The 20,090-nt window shown below is 45.7% G+C and overlaps 1 long non-coding RNA gene across 4 annotated transcripts; it reads left to right on the top strand.

Annotated features, from left to right (window-relative positions):
- The first annotated feature begins 4,513 nt into the window (after positions 1 to 4,513).
- Positions 4,514 to 19,157, top strand: LOC309611251. Of its 4 annotated transcripts, none has more exons than XR_014234418.1 (4): positions 4,514 to 6,778; positions 7,329 to 9,971; positions 10,285 to 10,370; positions 10,905 to 19,157. It is a non-coding gene; the product is annotated as an uncharacterized lncRNA (long non-coding RNA). The 4 variants fall into 4 exon arrangements; XR_014234419.1 differs by having other exon boundaries at positions 4,514 to 7,493; positions 8,532 to 9,971; XR_014234420.1 differs by having other exon boundaries at positions 4,514 to 9,971; positions 10,905 to 11,081; positions 11,650 to 19,157.
- Positions 19,158 to 20,090: the final 933 nt, after the last annotated feature.

Here is a 20,090-nt window from a genome sequence, read left to right as displayed (position 1 = left end):
CCTATTTTTTCTTTTATCTGTCAACATTTTGCTTTCTACATTTTGAGGCTATTTTATCATGCACATACAAATTTAGATTTGCTAGATATTTGTGGTGAATTGATCTTTTTACTATTATGAAACACCACTTTCAGTAAAGTTTCTCAATTTTAAATCTATTTTTTCTAGTATTAATATGGTTACTCTGACTTTCTTTAGATTTTTGATTGCCATATCTTTTTCAATACTTAACTTTTAACCTTTCTGTATCTTTTTACTTTAGGTGTGCTTCTTATATGCAACTTATAGCTAGGTTTTGTTTTTATCAAGTCAGACTATCTTTTAATTGGAGGATTTAGTCTATTTACATTTAATATAATTACTGATTCACTTGGGCTTAAATGTTATTATTTGCTCTCTCTTTGTCCCAATTAGTCTATGCTTCCTTTTTCTTTCTTGCCTTCTTTAGTTCTTTTAAAATTATTTCATTTTTTTCCTTTCTTAGTTTGGTAGTTATCCTTTTTTTTAAAATATGATTTTTAGTGGTCAAACTTAGAGATTACAACTGTTTTATTGAGTTACCAAATTCTAAAAGAAATTAATACTTTTACCTCTTCTTAGACAACATGAGTACCTTAGAAAAACCTTAATTCCATTTATTCCATTTCTGATATATATGCTATTTTTGTGGATCCCTGCCCTGCAGCATATAAGCTTTGAAAAGCTATGCTCAGTCTCTCAGCTGCTGTCTGTGGCTCAGCAAATGCACCCAGGCTCTGAACACCTGCCTTACCTACCTGAGTTTCTGCTCTCCATGAGGTCTTGGCCTAGTAATTTTTCACTCTTATGTTAGCTCTTCCTTCAGTGATTTTTATATTTAGTCCAGCTTTTCTAGTTGTCCTTGGTGAAACAATTGGTCTGATTTACCTATTCTGTCATTAATGGCAGTGGAGTGTTAGCTATGCTCTACTTGAAGAAGACTCACTGAGCAGGTATAGGGGCAAGTATTGCTGCTAATAGGGAAGTCTAAATCCCAGAGCTCTTTAACATCTGTGGTATCTGGGAAAGGTGATTCACAGACCCAGCCAGTGATGCTGTTCTGGGGCGGGGGTGTGTGTCAGCCAGTCCTAGGAGCTGCACATATTTCTTATCTGCCTGAATAAACACAATCCAACAGGGCGTCTGAAGTGGCTTGTGCTGTCCTGAGCAGATTTGGGATCAGTGCCCAGGGCCCGGTGCCATGGGGGTCTCCCCGACATCTATAGGTCAGTATGAAAATAGACTCTCTTCCACTTTCACAAAGATGGATACAGCAAGTGCTCAGTGCATGTTCAAAGACCTGGGCCAAGGGTCAGAATCAGTCCGTCCTTGCCAGGGGCCAAGGAAAGGTAAGAGACAGGCCACTCCTGGAGCTAATGCATCATCTTCTTGTGACTGTGAATGAAGCTGCCATTGCAGGTGGGGGCTCTTCATGACCCTCACTGGCAAGGGCACAGCTCAGGTCTGACTCCACACCTCACACAAGGCCATTTTCTTGGTGTTATGAATTGAATGGTGTCCCTCTAAAATTCATATGTCGAAGCCCTAACCCCCGATACCTCAGAATGTGACTGTATTTGGAGATAGAGCCTTTAAAGAAGTAATAAGTAAAGGAGGTCATATGGGTGGTCCCTAATCCAATGGGACTGGTATCCTTATAAGAAGAGGGAGAGACACCAGAGACACAGATGCACAGAGGAAAGGCTGTGTGAGGACACACAAGCAGACGGCCACCTGCAAGCCAAGGAGAGGGGCCTCAGAGAATCAAAACTGCTGACACCTTGATCTTGGACTTCCAGCCTCCAGGACTGTGAGAAAATGAAGTCCTGTTGTTTAAGCCCCCAGTTTGTGGTACTTTGATACGGCAGCCCTAGCAAACGGTACTTTGATACGGCAGCCCTAGCAAACAAGTACACTTGGGGTCAAACCCTCTCTTGGTTGATGGGAAGGTGATGGTGAGAACCTCTGTCCTCCTGGGAAACATCCCCCACCCCACCTGGTCCAGAGGTATCAGGCTTCGTTCCCTCTATTTGTGTCTGGGTCTGTTTGGCAGGCTTATTTCATCCTCCTCTACCAACCAGCCCCTTCCCAGTGAGGAGATTCTAGCAGGTTCCCAGCTCAGAGGCCAAGAGCCCAGATTTCTGGGGTTTCTGTCCCCAGGGGACAGGGCACCTGAGTTCCTGGCTATACAGGGAGCACCAGCAGGACCGTTGGCTGGACTTGCTCCCGGGGTCCTCACACCGCAGGGGCAATGACACTTAGCTGCCTCGTGGGCTCGTTCACAAACTACTGTTTTGGACTCTACACCCACATGCACCGCTGCATTTCTTGTTTTGCTCTTGTGGACGCTGGGGCTCTTGGGAAGCCTGAGAATGACCTGAACAAAGCTGTGGCCCTTGCCCCCCTGACCATGACCCAGTGACCCTCAACCCAGCAGTGGGCGGGGGAGGCGGGTGAGCCCTTGAAGCTTCAGTCCCTAGGGAGGAGGCGAGGCACCGACTTCACCCCCAGGCGGTGACCTCACCTGCCTGCAGCTGCTCTCGGGAGAGCATGAGTGTTCAAATCGCATCTCATGTGCTTCATTAGGCAGCGACACATACATGAAATTCACTTTTTACTCATTGACCACAAAGCACTAGAAACTAAGATTTCAGGCCTGAGTAATGACGCTGGTAATAAACAGCCCCTGCTTAAACTCGGCTCCCAGGAAACATACAAGTGATAACATACCTCCCACAGGCTGGTGCTCTTGGTTGGTCCTAAACCCTAAGAGGCTGTTCTGTAATTCTCCCAGCATAAACCCTCATTCAAGGTAATTCTGGATATCTAATTCAAACACCAAAGTGGTGATTTTTAAATCTGAGTCATGTAAAAACCTCTTTTAAACAAAGGAAACCAAAAGTCTTATGCTCCCCAGGGCTGATTTAAATGATTTTACTTATAATATTACTTAAATAAGTCTGGACACAAAATTATTTAAACTCTGTATCCTTAATAGCTCTTACATGGCTCTAAAACCCGAGCCAGTGTACAATTGAAATACAGAAAATCCCTATGATGTCGCTGAAACTCCACTTAGCTCACTTACTTTAATGGGACCTCATGGTACTTTTCTGAACCCAAACACTGAATGTTGTGCTTGGTGACACCACCCCAGTGGTGTGATGACCAGGTTCCTCCCTGTCTTACCCCGACTGGAGAAACTGCACACCTTTCCCTTGTATAGGACACCGTGATGTTCATGAATGAAAGCTTCTCCTCCATTCTTTTTACAAATACTATTTGGCTCTGAAATCTCCATAAACACTTAGCTATGAGATGATCTTTCATGTGATATAGAACATGTTTACATTAATTTTTAAGATTTTCATTCAAATGGAAGTTAAAATTCTCATGGTGGGGGGGGTCACAGACCTCCTGAATGGGGCAGGTGCTTCTCGGGGTGTTTGCAGACCCCAGTTTTAAAATTCCTGGGTTTGAGGTTCTGGTTGTCGTGTGAGAAGCTCTCTCACTATTGTCTCCAGCTACTCTCACGCCCTGTGGGCCCGGGTTCCCCCTAAGGCGCAGGGCCTGGCTTGTTTTTGTTTCGCCTGAGTAGAGCCAGGCCTGCTGCGCATCTGCAATTCAACCAAAACACAAATGGCTCTTTAACTGCCCTGAGATGGGTTCCTGCTCCACTGGGTCCCCAGCTGTCCCTGGAGTGTCCCCAGGTCTCTGGGAGGGGCCTTTGCCGCACAACTGACCCTGCCAGGGCTGGAGGTGGGGGCCTGGCTGCTAACTTTGTCCCCCCCCCCCCCAGAGGAAAAAACTAGCCATTCACACGACTGGAATAGCAACTGGAGACGGATCTAAACACAGAAACACCTGCCTCCGAATGGTGACAGGAAGCGAGATTTCAGAAGCGCCACAGTGAGGCCAGGGGGAGGCGGCACCCCCCTCCCTCGTATCTCCCCTGCTTTGGGCTGCCAGCTGGGCCCGTGCCCCGGGAAGGCTGTGGCTGCCCAGGCTGGTGCTGTCCAGCAGCGGGTCCTGCCGGGCTGGCCCCGGGGGAGACTCCTGGGTCTAGGGTGGTAACAGGGAGCTGGTCGCGGAGGGAAGGGGACATGTGACCCTGAGGCCACCCTGCCCCGACCTTCCCTTGGTGGCCTGGGCAGCTCCTGGCAGGCCCTCTTGACCGATGACGCCTCTTTAGGGGCTTTTAGGGGAAGTGGAGGGGCGCTGTGTTCAGTGTGGGGTCTCCAAAGCGGGGTACGCGCACCCCCAGAGGCTGTGGAAGCTGATCCATGGGTTTGAGAAGAGAAAACAATAGTCCATCTATCTAGATTAATGGTTTACTTCAAAAATGAAAGAGAAAGCTGTGCAACATTATTAAGGCTGAGTGCCGACGGACTCTGGCCTCCTGGATTGTCCCGGGGATGGGGGCGTCGGGGGGTGGGAAGGGGCCCCTGGGGGAGGGGGGAGGATTGTGGAGGGGGGAGGGGGTATCTTAGCACATTGTAATTTACATGTGCCCACTGAGGGGAACTGAGCGATTCTGTTACTGAGAGTAAACGAACTCTCGCGGGAAGGGCAAGTGGCTTTAAAACATCGTTGAAAGGAACCTTGGGCCGGAGCCGACACTAACATGGAAGTCACGGTGAGCGGCCCCAGGTGGCACAGCCGGCCCTTCCCCGAGCCCTGGTAGCAGCTCGCTGTCAGCCACGTGCTTTAAGCAGATCTGCCAAAGCGTTGGTCAGAATTGAAATTGTCCAGAACACTACACGACTTTACATCCTTAATCATTCATGGTGAGTGTTGCCTCCAGTGGATACTGTGCCATGAGAGAATAACAAGACCTTAAAAAACATTCTTAATTTCATCTTTATCTTGTCCTTCAGAATCTTCTTTTTTGGATGCTTTACTTGGTACATAATATGATAATATTATGATTATTTGTACATAATATGATAATAGTACCTAGATAAAACAAGATCATCAGAACTTGTGTGGAAGTGTGAACAGCTTTTTTGTGTGGAAGTGTGAAGAGTGGGTCACACAGAAGCTTGAGGATGGCTGACCTCAGACTTCACGAGCCTCAGAATCACGGGTGGCTTGTAAAGACACAGGTCGCTGGGTCCAGCCCAGGGGGTCTGGTTCAGGAGGTCTGGGATGGGATGTGAGAATTTGCAGGTTCCCAGGCGATGCTGCTGGTCTGGGGAGACTCTGGGCTGTAAAAATGACCACAGCCTGAGGGAACGCACTCTGAAGGTGAGGGAGACCCACCTCTGCCATGTCACCTTCCTCGCAGTGAAGACAAGTGTCCCCCTGAACGCCAGTGACGCCCCCAGCCTGCCACGCTGCCCTGACGTCGTCACCCTCAGAGGTGGATTCCTTCGCCTGAGGTTTCGCAACCACCTCTAGAAAGGGAGGATCTGGAAACAGCACTCAGGAGGGCCTGGCTGCCTGCGGCAGGGAGCGGGGAGCAGGGCCCTGTAGCCCGTCTCCTGGCCTTGCCCTGAGGACACGGGACTGGGTAGCTCAGGCTCTGGTGGCTGAGAGATCTGATGGATCGCCTGCGTGGCCACACACTAGCTTTTGACCTCAAATCTTCCAGAAGATAATATAGGTGCAACAGGACCAAAAAAGTCGTACGATTTCTCCTGCTCTTGCTGCCTTCTAAGAAGGGTATGTCTTGCTGGGTGAAGGCTCTTGTTGCCGGGTCAGTGAAGCGGTGGGTCCGTGAGGGCGGAGGGCCTGAGCTGACCTGCGAAGGAAGGGGGGCCGTGGCAGGAGCTGAGCGGCTAGGAGGGTGCTGGGAGGGGGAGGGTGGAGGAAGCTGTGGCCAGTGCAGGGGAGATGCGAGAAGGGAGCTGGGAGCCCTGGGGGGGCGGGCCGCACGCTGCTCCTCTGTGCCCTCCACACCCTCAGCATTAAGGGAAGGGGCTGGAGGCTGAATCCCGCACCCACATCTGCTGGCAAGGCTGGCACAGCATGAGCCTTCCCGGCTCCCTCTGCCCCGAGGCTCCCTCCCACACATAGTCACATCCAGCTTTTTTTTTTTCCACACCTATTTTTCTAGGGGATGCTTGAAATCCGGAAGCAGTAACACATCAAGGGATGCAGTTTCAATGGCAGGATTTCTAGCACAGGCTGGGCCATAAAGAGTCAGTGTCTCATAGTGGACCCCAATCACATCCACGTACATACGGGCCGTGTGCTTCTGAGGGAAGGTCCACTGTACTATCGCTTTTCTGCACCTGCCTACATTGGCTGCCAGTGAAAAGTATTAAGATTCCAGCCCCAAGCACGCAGCCTACAGGGAGAAGGGAACAGGCTGCCCTGGGCTCCTTCCCAGCCCCCAGTGCACCTGGGCTGCTGCTGCCCTGCCGGGGGAAATGGGAGCCCCGGGCTCCTTCCTTCTCTAGCCCTCTTCCTCGAGGGGCCCGAGGTTTAGGGTGAATTAAGGAGCCTCCTTTACCTACAACTTGGTGCCCAGAAAGGACCGGTGTGGAGACAGCCAGGGGGACCTGGGTCCAGATCCTCGGGCCCTGCACTGAGCCTCAGTTCCTTGATCTGTGAAATGGGGTGATGAGGGTGCTCAGTGCAGATGGTCACGAGGATGAAGCGAATGTGTGTGAAGTGCCGGAAATTTTGGCTGCTCCCTTGTATCCTTATTATGTGCTGATCCAATTTGACTAAATTCCAGAAAACCCCTGTGGGTCATTCCACTGAGAGGTAATCACGGAGAATCCTATCCTGGTGTTCCTGGAGGCATCTGAAGGTAAGAGGCATTAACTCATTCACTCATCCATGCACACATAGATATCGAGTGCCGATTGCATGTTGGACAATAAACTAATAAACATATAAGAAGAAATGGTGATAAAAGCTTCTCTGGAAGGGCTATTCATGCAGAAGGGCCTTGGGGCTCCCATGGGTCTCCATGGAGACTGCACTGCTGGGTGGGGTGAGGACGGGGCACATAGTGGGCACTGTAGGTAGATGGAAGCCTATTTCCACCCCCAGGCAAAGAGCAGAAGAACCACAGAGGGGTTGCCAGGCCTAATAAGGGCCCAAGTGAGACAGAGGGAGGCCGAGGCTGGAGGGGCTGGTCCAGTCTCTTCCTTGCTCTGGGTGGGGGTGAGAGGCTGCTGGTCTGCACACATCCCTCCTGGAGTCATCCTGGAAACCTAGTCAGGGTTTTGGACTCAGACCTGGATGCAACCCCTGCTCCCCGGCTCTGCCTGGGGAAAGTCAGTTTAGTGCTCTGAGCCTCAGTTTTTCCATCTGTAAAATGGTGATAATTATATCTCCTTATTCACTCCACTCAGGAGAACCAAATGAGATTGTAAGAGGAAACGCTTTCAGGATGACAGCATCATATACCCCATGTCTACCACGTGGCAGATCAAAGTGTCAGCCCATAGCAGCGATCTCCTCCTCCGTTGGGCTTTTATATTTAAAGAACAACAAAGCAATAACAAAAGCCCTCAAAGGTAACAGTATCATGGAGCAATCTGACCTTTCAGCCTCCTCATGGTGGGGCATGGAGCCTACAGATGGATGTGGGGAGAAGAAAAATTTGAATATCGGTGTAGCTGTGCGCCAGAAAGGGGAACAGTCACTTCCCCCTCAGCTGGCCAGCAAACACCGGCATTAAAGCCACAGCTCTCGTGAGGTCCCAATGGCTCCAGCGGTGATCCAGATGCAGAGGTTGCTCCGACAGCCCGGTGGGCAGCTGCACCCTTCTAGACGGGCCCAGGGGACAGTGCCGAGACTGCAATGGCCAGACTGCAGACAGCAGCGACCTGTCTGCATTCCCCACTCACTGCCTGGGGCACTAGGTGGTCTCCTGCTCACTCTTTCCGCCCCCGCTCCTCCTTTCTGCAGAGCCTTGACCCACAAAGCACAGCCCTGACCGGGGACACCTTAGAGCAAGGGTCTGGCTCTACTTTTGTATGCTTATGAGCTAAGAATGGTGAAAATGCTTCTCAAAAGAAGAATAATATTCTGTGATATGTGATAATATGAAATTCAAATGTCAGTGTCCATAAGTAGTAATTTGTTCATTTGTTATGTAGTCTACGGCTGCTTTCCATGCTACCGTGGCAGAGTTGAGTAGTTGTGACCGAGACTGTGTGGCCTGCAAAACCTAAAATATTTATTATCTGGCCCTTTACAGAAAGAATTTGATGATCTCTGAGAAACTTTCCTTCCGGGAGCATTTGCACTTTAATTCACACTCATGTCTTAAGCAAAAGAGATGAAGCTCTAATGGTGGAATTTAGGCATCTATCTATGACAGGTGGCTTCCTTTGACTGAACTATCCAGGGGAGGGTGTCAAGTGGGGGTGGGGCGTGGAATAGAGCCAGGTAACAAAGAGGCAGAGGCAGAGCAGGATGTTGAATAGAAGACTGGAGTTTCTAATCCCAACTTCAACTAACTAATAATTATGTGATTTTGAGCAAAAAGGCTTTTCACGTCCTGGTGCTTTTCTCATCCATCCAAGATCTGCCCTCTTGACCTCAAACAGGAAGGTAACAGCTGTGAAGTGTTTTGAGACCCAAAGCATCACTCCAACACAAAGATCGGCCGATTCCAGTGCCTCCCGAGAAGGTACATTTCTTCCTTCCAAGGCAAGGGAAAAGAAGGTGTCTGCAGGTGTAGCGACCCTGTTCTCATCCCAAATCACGACCCTTGGTTTAAGGACAAGACTATTATAGATCCTTGGCATTTGTACAACTGGCATTTTAGCCATTCCCAGAAGGTCCTTGACGGGTGTATCTTCCATTTCGTAGGGGCACAGATCTGCGTTACTCACTTGCTACTGAGTGAATCTAGTGGATGGTCCAGCACCCTCATCCAAGATGGCTCACTGTTCTCTTGTTATAACAGACATAGTAACTAATTAAGTGATTAAAAACGTCCTTTGTAAATAAGTGCTGTGTATTCATGACATTGGCCCTCTCGAAAGTCTCAGGAGAGACTATGCATGAGGGACGTGGGTCTCCAGTAAAGTGTTTATTTGCAGTCAGGAGACTGGCCTGTGACAGCCATCTCCAGAGTCTGTCCAACATGCCTTGAAGAACAGCCCCAGGAAGTGGCTTCCTTTTATGGCCGTCTTAGTTTCCAGTTCCTAGAAACAGCTGATTCCAACGGCACCCGATGACTACACGTCACCTGAGGGGGCCTGAGGCCAGGAATGGATGACAACCACATTTTACTTGGACATCAAAGCGCGTTGCAGTCTGAACTGCAACCGCACCCTGCAGTGGTCCCAGAGCCTGCAGCAGAATTTGCACCTGGTTTATTTCCATTCCACCCAGGCAACATGTGTGCTCTTAAAAATGCGCACCACACCCGAGTCCACGCCAAAGACAGTTGCAACAAATTGCACCACCTGGATTTTTTGGTTTGTAATAGCTAGCCTATGTTGGCAGTGCAAGTTGGCCAGTTGTGTGCTATTTTAAACCCTTCCTACTCTTTTTCTTGTCTGTGCCAAGGGCACACAAAGCTGCCCAGAGGAAGGAATTTAGTCAGCATTAGAAGAATGCACTGAAGTCCTGTTTCCTAAACTCTAGGGGAGATCTGAGTGGGAGGGGAAGACCTGGCTAGCAGGACAGAACCTGTTTTCTGTCTTTTTTCCCCAGGCCAGTAGCTGGGTCCAGCTGACACATGCTAGTGGGAGGGGCGTGGGCAAGGGAAGGGAGTGGAAGCGCTTTTCCGGAGGGTTCATCCCGGCCCAGGGTTTTCAGCTGCCACCCTCGCAAGCCTCATCCCTCTGCCTGGACAGGTCCGATGGGCCCAGGCAGAATGGGCTGCAGGTGAGACCGGTCATCCCCCTGCCCTCACCAGAAGCCCCAGCCCGGGCCAGAAACCTGATGGAACCTAACTGCTCTCTTTATTTGACCCTCCAGTCAAGTATCTGGACTGCGGGGCCAAAGGTCATCTTTTTCTCTGACGTCTCTGCCTGGTGAGTCTCAGAAAGTATACAGTTTTTTCTCTCCTCGTCACCTCCCCCTTTTGTGAAATGGCACATGGATCCCACTCCAACCCTGAACAGGGCCGTCCTCAGGCCCGTCCTGCCGCATCCTAGGCAGGATGGGGGTCCCCTCCAGGCCCTTGTAAGGCCTCCAGGATGTGAAAACACAGGGTGTCTCTGGGGATGGTGGGAGGGCAGTGGTGTAGGATGGAGTCCACCCTGAGAGAGGCCCCACGCTGCTCGTACCTGCCAAGGGGGCCCTGCAGGCGACAGGACGCCGTGTGTGACCCAGCTCTCCCTGCAGGGCCCGCACGTGCTTGGTGACATGGAGTAATGGACGCACAGATGTCCAGGAGAGTCTGCTTGCTATGGACGCCGTGGAATAGAGAGGTACTTTTTATGAATAAAATATTTCCCACCCAGGGACTCTGTTTTACCATAATTAAAGCTGGCTGTGAATCCAGCCAGCTTTAGATGCCGCAAACGTCCTGAGGGAAGGAAGGCTCCAGGTCGGCACCGTGGGAGGTTGTTCCAACCAAATGGGCAGCCTGGGCTCAGCTTCCCCGAGCGTTGCCCTCGCCCCAGAGCCTCCTGGTTTCCAGTTCTGGAAGCCTCGCTGAGTCCCATTTCCCCCTCCTCTGCAAAACGGGGCACCGCCCTGCCTCTGGGACTGGCAGAAGGGTCAAAGTTAAAAATATAAGGAACTCGTTCTTATATTATTGGAAAGAAAGTGAGGCATTTAAGTGAGGCATCAGAAGCCCCCGGGGGTGCGGACTCTGAGAGCAGGAGGCCTCTCTCCCTGGCTCGGGCCTCAGCATCCCCGGCCGCACTGTCAAGGTTTCCCCCATTTGTGTCGTCTTTCCTGGTCAAAATATGAAGTTTGTTACTCAGGCAGAACTTCTTGTTCCTCTTTTACCTGTGCAGCCTATGAAGCCCTCAAGAACCTAGCCGTGGGGAAGTCCAGGCACTTTCAAATGAGAAAGGGGTTCCCAGAAGCCCAAGGAAGGTGGCCAACAGCTGTAAATTTCTCTCATGACACAGCTTCGCAGACAGAGTGTGAAGGGGTCTCCAAGACCTGGATCCCACCTGCCTCAAATGAAAGTATGTGATATGTGATAAATAGCTTCCAGGCTCATTGATTTTACTCTTGGAAGTGTATGGGGGAAGTTTAGTAATTTAAGGTATTTTAATATCATATATGGATGTTTGGAAAATGCAAATTGTTCATGGATCAAGAGTAAACACAAAGGGACTTCCCTGGGGGTCCAGTGGGTAAGACTCCGCACTCCCAGTGCAGGGGGCCTGGGTTTGATCCCTGGTCAGGGAACTAGATCCCGCATGCCGCAACTAAGACCCGGTGCAGCCAAATAAACAAATAAATAGATTAACCACAAGGCTTCAAAGAAATTTCGGGCTTGCGGCTTAACAAGGCCAGCTTGGGGGAGTGTAATGCCCTCATCCTCACCTCCTCCACACAGCCTCGCCTGGCCCATCCTCACCAGCTGAATCGGGACCTCAAGGGTGAGGTCCAGCACCAGCGCATCTAAAAAGGCTCCCAGGCGACTCTCATGTTCAGGTAGAATTAGCAGCGCCAGCTCAAGGGTGTTCGCTCTTAGGTGGAAAGGTCTGGAAGGCACTCCCTCATCGATGGTTTCTGGTCTCTTCGTAGATGAGCTAGTGATTTCTTCAAGATCTAAGTGATACAGTGACAAATCTACTGGGGAGCTTTGCTGGATCAAACCAGTGTTACTATCATGCCGTAGAGCGTGAGGATGTCTCGGGGTTCGCTCCAGATGACCTCGGCACTGCACAGCGCACCCAAGAGGCAGGTACAGATCTGCCAAAGCGGAACAAGATCTCACACTTAGGTGGCTTTTTCCATCTTTTGATAATGGGGAGCAAATGAATCTAAGGATGTCTCTCAAAGCCCTGTAAAGGTAAGACAGCATCCCCCAACCCCTCCTGAGGCCTGCAAGTGATGCTTCCTTCATGGAACCAGGGTCAGATGGGAAAATCACAGAAAAATGAGGCTTCCCAGAGGGCTGCAGATGTCCTAAGTTTTCAGATAGATTCTTGGCACCCGGAACATGGATTCTTAGGCAGCTTAGTTCTTCATTGTTTGTTCCACAAACAACGTAGTATCTTTCACCAGATAGATTCTGAGGCAACTTGATGGAGCTGCCAGGTTTATGGACAGTGTGTCCTTGGTGGCAGGTGCAGTAGAGGGAGGGCCTGGATAGGTATAAAGCCTGTCCTTGGAGAAGAGCGGTCTGGGGCCTGGCAGCAGAGAGACCTCTAGAGGACCTGGCAAGTGTGAGAGACAGCTTCTCAAGAAGGGGGCCTGAGGCCCAGGAATACTGACTGTGGCATCTCAAGTTAGAATGTGAGCTACCGGAGGGCAAGGAATCAGTACAGAGCAGGGGTGAAGAATGTAGGTGTCAGAATCCCACCAACCTGGGCTGAATGCCAGTTCTGCCCCTCACTGTGTGACCTTGGCAAGTTCATTCATCCGAGGTGGTCTTCTTACCTGTAAGACGGGGTGCTACTTCCCCCACAGAGTTTAAGTATTAAATGCGACTGTAGGTAAAACATTTAGTAGCATGCTTAACTCAAGTACTCATAGACGGTTATTTTAGCCATTTAAAAGTGTTTTTCTGTCACTTGCCCATAGAATGTCTAGTATGTCCAACTTGCTCAAGTTGACTGGCTAAGCGAGGGCTTGGTCGAATGTTTATCTAATAAACTCAAATGTTCTTCTAAAGCGGAGGTTCTCACTTTGTTGTACACGTGAAACTAACACATTGTAAATCAACTATACTACAGTAAAATTAAAATATTTTTTAAAAAGCAGCGGTTCTCCAAAAAACTAACACTTAACTTTCTTTGGGTTATTTGTATGGAAATATGTTAATATAAATGTTTCAGACATTATATGAAATTCCTAAAAATCTTATATGTTCTGGTATAATGTTATAAGTCATAATTCTAGTTATTACTTTAAAATGTATATCTCAGAAAGAACTAAATTTCCTTGTCAATTGCATTATTATGAACTTTCATCAAATCTTTAACCGTGGTCATTTTTTAAGTCTTTTGTCATTTACAGACAGTTCTGGGTGTACTCTGATGCTTTTGCAAAAATGTTCCCATAAAAGGGTTTCATCTTCAAGGAATTCATGGAAAAGACTGACAAGTACAGGTTTCTGGTAACTGACTATACTGCTGAACTGAATGAATAAGCATTTTCAGAACTCTAATGGAAAACTGATGAATTCATAAAAGTGCTAACAAAAGATCAAGATGAAAAACAAATTAATTACATGGGACTGAGTGAACTGATGAGGATGATTATAACTTTTGTGACTTTCTGTTTGAATAAAAAAAAAAGTTATATAAAAAAAAAAAAAGCAGTGGTTCTCAATCAGGGGCAATTTTGCCCCCCAGGGTACAATTGGCAATGTGTCAAGGCATTTTGGATTGTCACAACTGTGTGTTTGTGTGTGTGTGTGTGTGTGTATGTGTGTACAACTGATGTCTGGTAGGTGGAGGGCAGAGATGCTGCTAAACAATGCACAGGACAGTGCCCCCCTCCCCGGTTATTCAGCCCCAAATGTCAACAGTGCTGAGGTTGAAAGTCACTGATGTAAAGGGAGAAGCTAAGGTTCACCCACTCAGACGAGGGGAGGTGGGGAAGCAAATGGGATCCCCAGGTCTGGGATCTGGCAGCAAATGAAATTTCCTGCACACATCCCTGGAAGAGGAACCCTCTTCTCAATTAGGATACCTTTAGCAGTTATCACTCACAGGGTTAAGTTACAGAAACTGGATTCAGAGTTAAGACTCATCAGGTCAGTGGACTGATTTAAATAGTTTTTTTGGTAAGATGCGAAAAATCAATAGAAATTAGAGGGTCAGAACGGGAAAGCATCTGGGGGCCGAAATGTGGTCCAGGAAAAAGAAAGGGCATCACACAGTAATAAAATAGATGAGGCCTGTCTCCCATTTTTTATTTTCTTTCTAGGATAAAGCAAATTACATACTAAGAGACTACAAGTAAAGGCAAGTTTCCATGATTCTGGAAAGACTAATTCCTCAAAAAGTCAACAGTAATCTGGCTGGGCCAATATCTGCTCATGCTTTGGTCTCAAAGAAGAAATTAAAAACCTAAGTAAAACTCCTGGTTCAACCACAGTTTCAGCCGATTTTGACGTTCCGTTTGCTGGTCAGAGCACTTTAGTGCCCAATTTGAGTCCACAAATCAATTTTGAAAGAAGACATGGTACCTTAATCTAGCCCAAGTCCTTCATGGGCATGACAGTTCGAGAATAAAAATGAACTGTATTATATTAGGAAATGCTGCTGAAATCTTTTGATTGGCATGCCCAGTAATTAGAGGACCACTGTGTTAAATGAAAAATGCTCACACCACAGTTGTAAGCAACTCATGAAACATTTTGCACGAAATCTTCCTGAAAATGCTTTACATTTGGGGATTTTTATCTTTACCTTAAGCCAGCTACTTGGACTCTTAAGCCTCAGCTTTTTTTTTTTTTTTTTTTTTCTCTGCAAAATGGAGGTAATAGTCCCTACACCCGTAGGGCTGTGGTAAAGATTAAATAAGATTACTTACCTGAGTTCACTTCGTACAAACTGGGTCACCCAACTAAAGGTAGAGCTCTAAAATCCGAAGGCTTTTTGCTTTTACTTCACGTTGCTCTCAGCAGCACCTCAACATTTTCTTTCAGGGTCATGCTGGGTTTTACAAAGAGCCAGAACAAGAGGGAGGCTGCCAAGGAGGGCAAATTATTTCACAGTAGCTCTAGGTCTCAGTTTCTTACTTGGATTTCATGTAGGTAATCATTTCCATTTACAGATAAGGAAAATGATATTCAAAGAACATAATCTGCAAAGCATGGCATTAGATGCCCTTTACTGAAACCAGAAAATAAGGGAACTTGAACTGAAATAGAGTCCAAAGCTAGAAAATAAGCTTTTGTCGGCCTAGCCCGGGAGCAGTTTCCAAATGACCAGGAAAGCATGGGAAATGACTGAAAATCAGATGTGCTCTAAAAGGTGGCACCCAATTCCCTTCAGTGCTTTAAGCGGATTTAAAGACCTCAGAGAGAGACTTGGAGTCCAACTGAGTCCATGTTTTACCTGGAAGGGTTTACCTACAGGTGCCCAAATGGTGGTACGGTGGAAGGGATCACAGAGAATGCTGCTATTCCTGGGGAAAGTTAAAAAAGATCGGGGCGAGAGTTGAAGGGAGGCTACTGAAAAGGTTGAGGAAATGGAATAGAACATTTAGAAAGACTTGTCTACTAGTAAAGAAGGTAAAAGTAAAGGAACCATTTCTGTAATCCTTGACCACAAATAGAATCTTTGATATGAGGGTTTATTTTCCAAAAAGTACTAGGCATCACTTGCTTGAGAAGAAAAAACATAAAATATGATCCTGAGGCAAGAGTCCTCACCTCAAGCACATGAGAATAAGATCTCAGTGGTTTTCACGTTGCTCAAGAAAAGCCACTGGCAACAGGCCAGGAAAATTAGACATGTTTGGAGTTTGCTCTTTTAACTTCCAATGAGATGGTGGCTCTCGGAATATGAATTCTGAGAACCTTCATCTGTGCAATGAAAAGACAAACTTAGGAAGATATGTCCAGCCTCTAGATAACTGGAAGTACCAGAATTAAAAAGAAACAGCCTCGACAATATCATTGGGTGAGAATAAATGTGCAGTTTCCAAGAAGTTCAAATTCAGCAATGTACAGAATAACAAAGGAAAGTTGCTATTTAATCCAAATACAACCGAGAACCAATTCACGGTCCATTCTTGGTTCTTATCGATAGAGGGGAAAAAAAAAGTCCTTAACTGAGGTAGCACAGACTGTTTTAAGAAAGTAGCTTTAAGAGAAACCCATGCGATTACTTTTACACATATACAATTCTTAAAATGTCCAACAAGTTCTTGTTGTAGCCTCCACCAATGTGGAAGAAATGCACTAGCCCATCTCTTCAGTTTTTCGCTGTGGTCTTACTTTCAGAAAATCTTACTTTACGAAGAATTCCAATAACAATTTCTTAATAGTAGTAGATTTGGCTATTTCTTATTAACACATCAATATTTTAAAAATTGTCACCTAATAGTGAACCTCAGAGACTTTAAATCTAGGTAACTTACAAATATTTATCATTAGTGAAATCCATAAGCTAGCAAGTATTCCCGCATTCCTTGTGGAAATCTGAGCTCTCTAGTTTTAGATTTATCTTTAAAGTACAATGCCTAATTTCCATACTTTAGCATTTTACATCTATGACTCAAGCAGACTTGAAACCACTACCCCATTCAAGTCTCTTGTTAAAATGCCTTGGTAATTCCCTTGAATTTGCAGCACCAGATCATGTAAAAAATTCCACTGTAATGTCATTGAATAGATATGAACCTTGGTGCTTTAAAATAGAGAAATACCTATAATTTATTTTCATTTTAAATAATCATTACATTCTTACAGTTCCAGGATCACATTTTAAAAAACCCCTCAAATTTTCATTTTGAATAGAGGCTAACGATTGTTGACTTATCCAAGAACATTCCACTTTAACAGAACTCCATCTGACTGTCTCTGGCATAGGTCATCTCTATATTTTGAGGTTTTATACAGCCTTTAAGTTGGTGGGACTGATTTTTCCCATCTTGGTGTTCAAAATTAATATATGCAGTAAATTATGCATGACACTGCTAGAGGCTTTAGGTGAACATTGAGATGTTGCTGGTAGGCATTAAACAAAGATTTATATAATCTTGGCCTTCATTGACTGTTCTTTTTTTAAAAATTTATTTTATTGAAGTATAGTTGATTTATTATGTTGTGTTAATTTACTTTCTTCTTAAATGAGCAAGCTTCTTATTACTAAGCTAATTCTTTTCAGTTTTTTATTGTTGTGTATTCAGCTGAATATTGTAGCTCCTTCCTAAGACTTTCACACTTAAAAAGGTATTTTTGCATACGCTCTTACAAAGATTGAAGATTTATCACTTTAAACACAAAGGCAGCAGGAACTCATTTAGGTGTCAGGTGACAAACATCGCCATTTCCCATGAGCCCTCTAAAAAACACCCTGAGGGCCTAGAAATGTGGTTTCTCTTCAGCTGTCTTCCTCTTTTGCCTTCCAATCCCCATCTCTGATCACTGAACTCTATTTTCTGTTTAAGATATCTAACCACTTCTCCCTATGGAAGCTTTCTTGCACTGCTGTACAAATGATACTTATAAAACCAGATGAACATTAATATGGATACAGCATAGAAAATCCCCAAATGGCAAGAAGATTTAACATTCATAACTTTCAATTATTTCACATGGTCAGCTGAAGACACTTACTAGGAATAATTACTCAGACACTCAAATAGGAAGGTATGGCAGCTTAAAGAGAACAGCTATTCTTAATCTTTATTAAATGGAATCTCCTTATTACATTTCTCAATGTCCTTCCCTAGTCCATCAATGCTCCACTGCCTACAGTTACTTAACCACTAATAGAAAATGGCTACGGTATGGAATAGCCATAAAACAGATTATTACTGCAACCACTAAATCATGCTGTGGAAGTATACTGACATGGAAAAGATGCTCACAATATACAGGCATACCTTGTTTTATTGCGCGTTGCTTTATTGCACATTTTTACAAATTCAGGGTTGGTGGCAACCCTGCATCGAACAAGTCTATCAGTGCAATTTTTCCAATAGCATTTGCTCACTTTGTGTGTCACATTTTGGTAGTTCTCGCAGTACTTCTAACTTTTTCATTATTTTGTTATGGTGATCTGTGATCCTTGATGTTACTGTTGTAATTGTTTTGGGGTGCCATGAACCGCGCCCATATAAGATGGCAAGCTTAATTCATAAATGTTGTGTGTTCTGACTGCTCCACCAGTGGGCTGTTCTCCCATCTCTCCCACTCCTTGGGCCTCCCTATTCCCTGAGACACAACAATTTTGAAATTAGACCAATTAATAACCTCTAAGTGTTCAAGTGAAAGGAAGTCACATGTCTCTCACTTTAAATCAAAAGCTAGAAATGACGTTTAGTGAGGAAGGCATGTCAAAAGCAGAAACAGGCCGAAAGCTGGCCCTCTTGTGCCAGTTAGCCAAGTTGTGAATTCGAGGGAAGAGTTCTTGAAGGAAATCCAACCAGCCACAACATTCCCTTAAGCCAAAGCCTAATCCAGAGCAAGGCCCTAACTCCCTTCAATTCTATGAAGGCTGAGAGAGGCGAGGAAGCTGCAGAAGAAAAGTTTGAAGCTAGCAGAGGTTAGTCCATGAGGTTTAAGGAAAGAAGCCGTCTCCATAATATCAAAGTGCAAGATGAAGCAGCAAGTGCTGATGTAGAAGCTGCAGCAGATTATCCAGAAAATCTAGGTAAGGTAACTAATGTGGGTGGCTATATTAAACACAGATTTTCAATGTAGATGAAACAGCCCTATATTGGAAGATGTCATCTAGGACTTTCATAGCTAAAGAGAAGTCAATGCCTGGCTTCAAAGTTTCAAAGGACAAGCTGACTCTCTTGCTAGGGGCTAATGCAGCCAGTGACTTTAAGTTGAAAGCAATGCTCATTTACCATTCCAAAAATCCTAGGGCCCGTAAGAATTATGCTAAATCTACTCTGCCTGTGCTCTTTAAACGGAACAAAGCTTGGATGGTAGCACATCTATTTACAGCATGGTTTACTGAATATTTTAAGCCCACCATTGAGACCTACAGCTCAGAAAAAAAAAAACAGATTCCTTTCAAAATATTACTGCTCATTGACAATGCACTTGGTCACCCAGGAGCTCTGATGGAGATGTATAATGAGATTAACACAACATTCTTTCTGCAGCCCATGGATCAAGTAGTTTCAACTTTCAAGTCTTATTTTTTAATAAACATTTTGTTAAGGCTATAGCTGCCATGGCTAGCGATTCCTCTGATGGATCTGGGCAAAGTCGATTGAAAACCTGGAAAGGGTTCTAGATGCCATTAAAAACATTCATGATTCATGGGAAGAGGTCAAAATACCATTAACAGGAGTTTGGAAGAAGTTGATTCCAACCCTCATGGATGACTCTGAGGGGTTCAAGACTTCAGTGGAGGAAGTAACTGCAGATGTGGTGGAAACAGCAAGAGAGGTAGAATTAGAAGTGGAGCCTGAAGGTGTGACTGAATTGCTGCAATCTTATGATAAAACTGTAATGGAGGAGGAGCTTCTTACGGATGAGCAAATAAAAAGGTCTCTTGAGATGGAATCTACTCCTGGTGATACTGTAAAGATTGCTGAAATGACAAAGGATTTAGAATATGACATAAACTTAGTTGATAAAGCAGCATGGGGTTTGAGAGGACTTACTCCAAATTTGAAAGAAGTTCTACTGTGGGTAAATTGCTAGTAAACAGCATTGCATGTTACAGAGAAATCTTGCATGAAAGGAAGAGTCAATTGATGTGGCAAACTCTACTGTTATTTTAAGAAATTGCCACAGCTGCCCCAATCTTCAGTAACCACCACCTTGATCAGTCGGCAGCCATCAACATAGAGGCAAGACCCTCCAGCACCAGCAAAAAGATTATGACCCATTGAAGGCTCAGATGATGATTAGCATTTTTTAGCAATGAAATATTTTAAAATTAAGGTATGTACATTGTTTCTTCAACACAATGCTATTGCACACTTAATAGACAACAGTATAGTGTAAACATAACTTATATGTGGTGGTCTTGAACTGAACTCACATTTCCGAGGTATGCCTGTATTATAAATATTCCTAACCTGCATTATTTATAAAAAGTTTTGGAATGAGAAAAGCAGAAATTTAAGGGAGGGGAGGTTGGTAGCAGAGTGAGAACCAGTGTGTTGTTTTTATGCCAACACATCCACTGGTAGGAATAATCTGAAGTATAATAACATTCCTGTACCTTTTTTTTTAAATTTTTATACATTGGAGCATAGTTGCTTTATTACGATGAGTTAGTTTCTGCTGTACAGCAAAGTGAATCAGCTACACGTATACATACGTTCCCTCTTCCTTGGATTTCCTTCCCATTTAGGTCACTACAGAGCAGTGA

The sequence above is a fragment of the Balaenoptera borealis genome (assembly GCF_965194805.1).
Source record: "Balaenoptera borealis genome assembly, chromosome: 14".
Classification (NCBI taxonomy): domain Eukaryota; kingdom Metazoa; phylum Chordata; class Mammalia; order Artiodactyla; family Balaenopteridae; genus Balaenoptera; species Balaenoptera borealis.
The sequence above is the reverse complement of the archived record's forward strand: the minus strand, read 5'-3'. Positions and strand labels throughout refer to the sequence as shown.